Below are 7,544 nucleotides of genomic sequence, written 5' to 3' on the forward strand. Positions count from 1 at the left end.
AAGGAAGGGTTATAGAGTTCATAGGGTTGATGTCGATTCGCTACTGAGACTTCGAGCTTGCCCTGTTACTTTGTAGTTATTTTATGTAGTGGGCTGCACGCAAAGTAGTTTTACTTTCTAATTTCTAACTATAAAGTCCTGTTACTTTCTAGTTATTTTATGTATTGGGCTGCACGTTCGCAGCGCTCTGTAAAAAAGTGAAAAACATTCCTTTCCCCTTAGTGGTTATCAATCAAATTACTTTGAAATAGTGTTTTTTCTACAAAACATACACCTTTTCCTAAGATTTTCAGCTCCGATGTTGATGAGAATGAAACAGCGGACAATGTGAGGATATAATACAAAAGCCTGGAATTTTAAGATAAGTACCCTTCTTTCATCTAAACTAAGGGCCCTATTCATGACATTTTTAACCACACCGTTAAGTGAGATTTACGGAATCACGTGGTACTCTGACGTCACAAGTAGTTAAATCGCAAGTATTGGTATTCTCATCAAAGCTAGCGTTAAATTTGACCGTTAAATTGACGAGACGGCTGTTAAAGTAAGGACAGGTCTGACCCTTCGTGTTAAATAAACAGATGGTTATATTTCCGGCAATAAACATGGCGGAAGGTTTTGCGTCAGTTTTAGCTGAAGCGTATTTAGATGAAATTAGTCGAATTTCTCTGCGACGGCAGCGAATTTTCCGTGATCGAAGCAATGCGTTCGATTTACATACAATATAGAAAATGGATAATTAATTATTGTCAAGATTAATGAATTCCGGGCCCGGGAGAGTGTCGTTGGTGAGGTAAGTTCAGCTTCGTATTTTTCCATAGAATGTTACAAAAATTACTCTTCGTATTTCTTCAGAATGTGTATTTTTATTTCACTGTCACTTATTGACGATCAACTGATTGTATAAATACAAAATGAATTGCGGAATGTGCATGTGTTTGTGCAGTAAAATTATCGCCAATACTGTTTGTGATGTTTCTTTTATTATCCGCGATTCAATTCACCTATAGATGGCGCTTTCACACATTAGTATGGCGGATAAAACTCGGTATTTTGATTTGTGATCTGGCTTCGTACATTCAAAAATGGAGTTACTTAGCTCTTCCGAAATGTTTGATTTTGTTCAAGGAGGCGTAAATTCTCGCTGCATTACTGAAGCAGATAGCATTTTAAAAAGCTGATCATTTGGTAATGCTCGGAATTTTACTTGAAATCCAATGTACAAGTTTTGGCTTTCTATTTAAGGATAAGTTCTATAGCGTCCTGATCGCATGAAATCGAAGGACATTTCATTGTTCAAAAAGGACAAATAAAAATTAAAAAAAAAAAAATTCTTGTTCATGTAAAGGAGGAACTGCTGGCTGTTGTAGGAAATTGTGTCGTTGTTTTATTGTATTGTGACATGTAGCTGATTTTAAAGTTCACTGATTGTAAACAAATGATTTCATATGTGTTTTACTTGGGATTTCCAGAAAATCTGTGCAGTCAAAAGGGTCTTTTTTCCCATAAAAATGATATTGAATCATTATATGTATACTAAAAATATATTGATCTATTATATGCATCTATTGTATTTATTATACACATGATAGCACTAATCATCAAATGCAATTTTGAGAATATCAACAAGCAAAGCACTTAAAAATGAAAAAAAGACACTTGTTATAGAACTATTAATATTCTGTATGTATTATAGAAAATACATGCAATAAATAATACCATGACCAAACATTTCAAAAAAAAAAAAAAAAAAAAAAGCAGATAAAGGTATTACCTACCTCAGTACTTGAGAAAGCAATCCTGGTATATAACATGTAGTTAACTTTTGATTACATGACATTACAAGCATTTTCTTTAGATTTGTCCTACAAGTGGTTTAAGCAACTCAATACTGGTAGTTTAATCTCAGCTCAAATCCTGGTGAACAAGCTGGCTGTGCAGTTTTTATTTTTTTGCATGTGTTTTATGAATACGAACCAGTTTTCCGCATAAAGTTCTTCATAAAGGCATTCTTCTTCAGGCTGATAACCAATGTGCTTAGCCATATTCAAATAGCATAATCTAACCTTACCTTTTCTTTAGATTCTGTATTCACATGTTATATCTTTATCTGTTAAGATTTGTTCATAACAGGATCACCAGGCTTCTACCAATCTGGCAGGAGCATACTCAAAACATGTCAAAACCATGTGATTTATAACAAAATCGATCATGTTGTCCTTGCAAACCTTTATAAATGTTCCAAATTTTCTTAATAATTCTTAATAATCTTATTATTTAGAAATGTGTTTATTGTTGTTTTTATATGAACAAAAGCATTTAAATATATCAATTTTAAAAATAACTGAAGTGCTCTTTTAATCAGTTTTGCTTTTCTAATGCTGTTTTTAATTAATAACTTTATATCTGAGCAAAAAATTCAAGAATAAGTCTATTAAAAAAGTCTGTGTGATAAGTCTATTAATTAATTACATTGTATGAACTTCAACATCTTTGAATATGAAACACGGAACTAACACTTTGGATATGAAACATTCTATATGAAAACACCGAGTCCATTCCAATCTAATAGAAGAATAAATTATACTTACGAATTCACAGTACGAGCTTCTCTGTATTATATTACACAAAGATTAGAAACAAAGTCTCCACATAGGAAATATTACACTGATATGATGGTCTTGTATTGAAACAGAATTGTAGCAACATAGATGATATGAATTACATTATGCCAAAGAATTATTTCATCCTAAATAAATTATAGCTTTTAGTTTAACCAAAGACTCACAAAACAAAATTTCAGATTTGTTGTAAAATTGGTGTTATGTTTTTCCCTATGCTATAATAACTCCACACATTATCTACATATTTTTCTTGTCAGTCAAGAAGATTGATGGAATTATTTTGCTTTCAAAAATTATTGCAACAGATATTTCTTTTTAAGTTACATAATCAACAGAAACTATAGAGATTATAGCATATAAAAAAAAACTTAAAAAATTATATGTGGAAATTTGGGAGGAACAGATGCTATTTATTTGGTTAGATAATCAACAGATAAAAGTGGTTTATTAAGTATTTCTCTGTGTTATATGAAACCACCGAGAATTTATGAGTACGTTTTGATATCATGCTTATCCATTATTGGGGCTAATGTACATTGTTATCAGTTTTTGTTAGCCAAAAATGGTCGAAAGTAGAGTAAAAATATTAGGAGTTTGACGATAATCATCAATATACCATAATGTATTTGCATAGAAATATAATATCCAACAACCAAAAATAAATTAAACTTATCAAATGAATTTTAGTATGCCCTAATGGTTTCATGGGAAAATATAACATACCTCTTAAACAACTACAATCATTATATACAACAGCCATTTCATTATAAAAAAGGCATAAATTATATTAATCAGATAAAATTTCTTGTAAGAGCTTCACTATCTGGTTATAATTCTTAAGCAAACAAGAAGTCATTTCCAGTACCATAATACTATAATTTTCATAAGAACTATCCCATTCCATCGCAGAATATTAAAAGCATTTTGGTAGAAACAAGAAATTTTATGGTAATTTTCCAACCATATTTTAATATTCAAATTGTAGATTTTAAAATTTTATTATTTAAAAAGTTCAATTTCATAGAATGCAAATTTTGGTACTTTTCCGTTTCGCCAGCGCAAATCTCGCCAAGCAGACTTTATTGGCGAGAACACACAGTATATACACAAAAAATATAGACAAATGTTAGTTCTAAGAATTTTTTATTTTAAAGGTATAAACATTTAAATATCATTTAAAATTTTGTAAAAAAGCCAATAAATTTCCAAAAAGACATTAATTTAAGAATTTACTATGCTTTCTTGGTAAAACATCCTGATTCGCCGGTTCACATCACATGACCCCAAGTAATCTCATTTCACGTAAAGTACACTACAAAAATTCAATTCTCTCAGTAATTATCTACATTAATTTCAAGTTAAATCTTAATTTGGAATACAAGTTTAAATGCAAGAATTATTTCAGTTTGTACGATTTCAATAGCTTAATCAGAAATTATGTAAAACCGCAGTGCTTTACTTTGCTAGTGCATTCTGATTAGAATTAATGAATTTAACCTTTGACTTTTCTATATTTTTGCCGTCGGGTGAGCGGTATGATAGCATCCTAATTCACATAATTACCGCCCGCGAAGACCACCAGCGGCCGAGCGGTAACGCCGCTGAACACTGCTAGTTATGTCCGAGGTTCGAATCCTGTGAACGGGCTGGCTGCATGGGTGTTTTCGTGGTTTTCCCCATGTGTAACTTGTATACGAGCCAGTTTCCCTTATAAAGTCCTCCACAAAGGCATCCCTCCCTTAAGGCATATAGCCCTCGAGTGCTTTGCCGTAATCTAATAAACCAACCAAATGCTCGCGAATCACCTTAGGGCATAAAATTGAACTATCTGGTAAAAATTCTATGTAATTGTATGCCAGTATTGAAAGGAACAATCAATCTGATAAGAAATGCTGTGACTTCTTTTGAAAATGAGATGTAAAAGGTTACCAGCAAGGATATTCCATTTGGCATTGGTTGTACCATTACTGGCGACCTTATCGCCTGCGCCGGCAAAACGGAAAAGTACCCAAATTTTTTATTCTTTGTTCTTAGGGAAAACATTGTATTTGTAAAGAAATCCAATGCTTTCTTTCTTATAAGTACATAGACTCTAGAATTCTATTGTAATTCATTATGATAAAAAAAGTATTTCTCAGTGAAATGACGTTTAACTATAAAATATGTAAATCCATTTGTATATGCTGCCTTTGGTCGCATTTGTATAAAATGCTGAAACTAGGGGTTGGATAATCAGAGAATACTTAAATATTTAGTATTTGAATGAGGTTGATTATGTATGCTTCATATAGCTTTGCCCAAAAACAATGTACCATTCATATGTAACACAAAATAAAGTATATTAAATTGCTGTTGACAATTTCAGTTTCTTGGTGCATATTTCATAGCTGAGTATACACATGTAATATGAATATGTGCCAGTTTTCAATGGAAAGTACTACGCAAGGACATCATCTATACCCTTAGGTAGATGGCTTGAGCGGGCTTTGCCGTAATCAAATAAACCAGAACCATTCTACCTTACACTATTCATTTAACAAATGTGGCAAAATTTGGTACACTTCTGTTATCAGGACCGAATTCAGAAATGTGTGTATGGATGAATGCGTTCACATATGTACGTATGGCATGTATGTTTGTGTATAAACACTTATATAAAAGTGCATACACGCATTTCCGAATCCAGTCCCGATAATAGAAGAGTACATAAATTTTTCTATATAAATAACATTTATGTGTGTATTTTTTTATAAGGAACAATATTTCTGACTTGAATCAGTTGCCATCAACTAATGTCAAGTGCAAGTGAAAAACAAAAGAATAATTATATAGAATTAAGATGTAATGTATATTTAAAAATTTTTCTTTACTGTAACTGTTATTTTATTCATAGAACATTATACTTGTATTTTCTTTTATTAAATTAGTAACAGTTAAGAATTGTTCATGTGTGTTTCGTGTGGTTCTATTTTTAGTACAGTCAAAAGTCGTTAATTCGGACACCCATAATCCGGACCTCAAAGCTACAAACTTTCTGCTGTGGAATGAAGAATATTTGATTAGAAATTTACCTTTTATATATATTTGATAACAAAATGTTATGAAAACAGGTTACGCAACTTAAGAAACAAGTATATGAAATGCCCGTTAAGTTACTGCAATATCATGACACCGTAAATAAGCATATCATAAGACATATTACCAAGATTAAATATAATTTGTTCCTTCTTTTACATCAATACAGTCAAAAGTCGTTAATTCGGACACCCATAATTCGGAATGATCTATAATCCGGACCTCAAAGCTAAAAACTTTCTGCGCATGCGCCGCATTGACACATGCGCACAGGCGTTTACGCGTGCGCATGAGACCTCTTACGACTGCGCATTTGCGTGTGGGCAAGCGCAGAATACGTTTTCGCGTGCGCGTTTTATGTATAACGAACGGTGTAAGCTAAAATTATCTAATTATCTATTTCAGTTAATGTTGATGATTGCGTTGTTCCTTAATTTTCGAATTGGATCCGGCTTATTATTTTTTGCAGACTGTAAGAGCAATACTATAAAAGTAAACTTGAACTTTCGATTATGTCAAATAGAATTTTTGATTCTGGAGCTCCCAAAGGATCGTACAAAACGAAAGTATGTTTCGATGTCCATCAAACAAAAAGTGGAATTGCTGCAAAAAATGGATAAAGACAAGAAGAATGTGACAGAGAGGTTAGTGAAAACGAAAAATTTCGATTGACAAGTTAGTCGGTATTCTCGGCACAGCAATTAACGGGACTTGAACAGCGGAACTTTGTAAGTGAACAAAAAATTATATCTGTTTATAGAATTATAGAGAAAGTATTATCACATAAAACGAAGCAACGCAACTTAAACAACTTACATTGAAAGAAATGTTTAATAAAGTAAACAAATAAATATTAAGCTTTTTTTGTAAATTTTGATACCCTTTAGATTATAATTGTTCTTTATTTCATAAATTACGGTTTCATATTTTTAATTTTAGAATTTCTGCATGCCATCTTAGGCGATTTAAACTGATGATCTATAATCCGGAAAAATCGATAATCCGGAATCGCCGAAGTCCCGACGATTCCGGATTAACGACTTTTGACTGTAATAAGTTTTTCTTTAAAAATTTTAGCACTAAATGCCAAAACAAATTTATTATCTGTGCCTTTCATGCAAGGTCGCACGAAGATAAACTTGATTTAGCAAATTTCTGAAAACATTAAAATCAAAAGTGTTAAATTACAGCAACATCTATTAAACTATTTTTTTTAAGCAACTGCCTGGTAAATTTTAACTTTTATATAAAAACTTAATTAAATTACGAATAAGTGACTAAGCTTGTACAGTATTCATGTTCATACATTGGAAATAAATTGCACTTAAATGAAAGAGCTGGAAATATAGTCTGCATGATGCATAAAATATGATCAAATCTATTTGTTAAATATTTGAATGAATGCTTACTTTCAGGGATGTAGCTAGAGAGGGACAGTTTTATATATCACTATCGGGCAAGCCCGCTACATGAGGGAAGGGATGCTTTCGTGGAACGCCCGCTTTATTCACGTTAGGTCACTTAATTTACGTATGCAATCACAAGATATACGCTAGCTCACATGATTGCTAGCGGAGAAGCCCGCCATTTGAGCGGGAAGAAGCCTGCTTTCATTGGCCTTTATTCGAAAGTTGGACCAAACTACCAGTGAAGCCCGCTTTCATTCGACGGGATTTGAAATTTGGAGCAAACTACCAGTGTTCAGCGATTTTTTTCCCGGGCTGCGCCCGCTGTATTCACATATGCATCCACAATTTCTGAACAGTACACCGGGAATCGAAAGTTGGACCGAACTACCAGTATTCAGCGGATTTTACCCGGGCTGCGCCCGCTTTATTGACGTTA

This window comes from Stegodyphus dumicola, chromosome 11 (assembly GCF_044657685.1).
Source record: "Stegodyphus dumicola isolate Sdum_Otavi_A_Nest chromosome 11, ASM4465768v1".
NCBI classification, from domain to species: Eukaryota; Metazoa; Arthropoda; class Arachnida; order Araneae; family Eresidae; genus Stegodyphus; species Stegodyphus dumicola.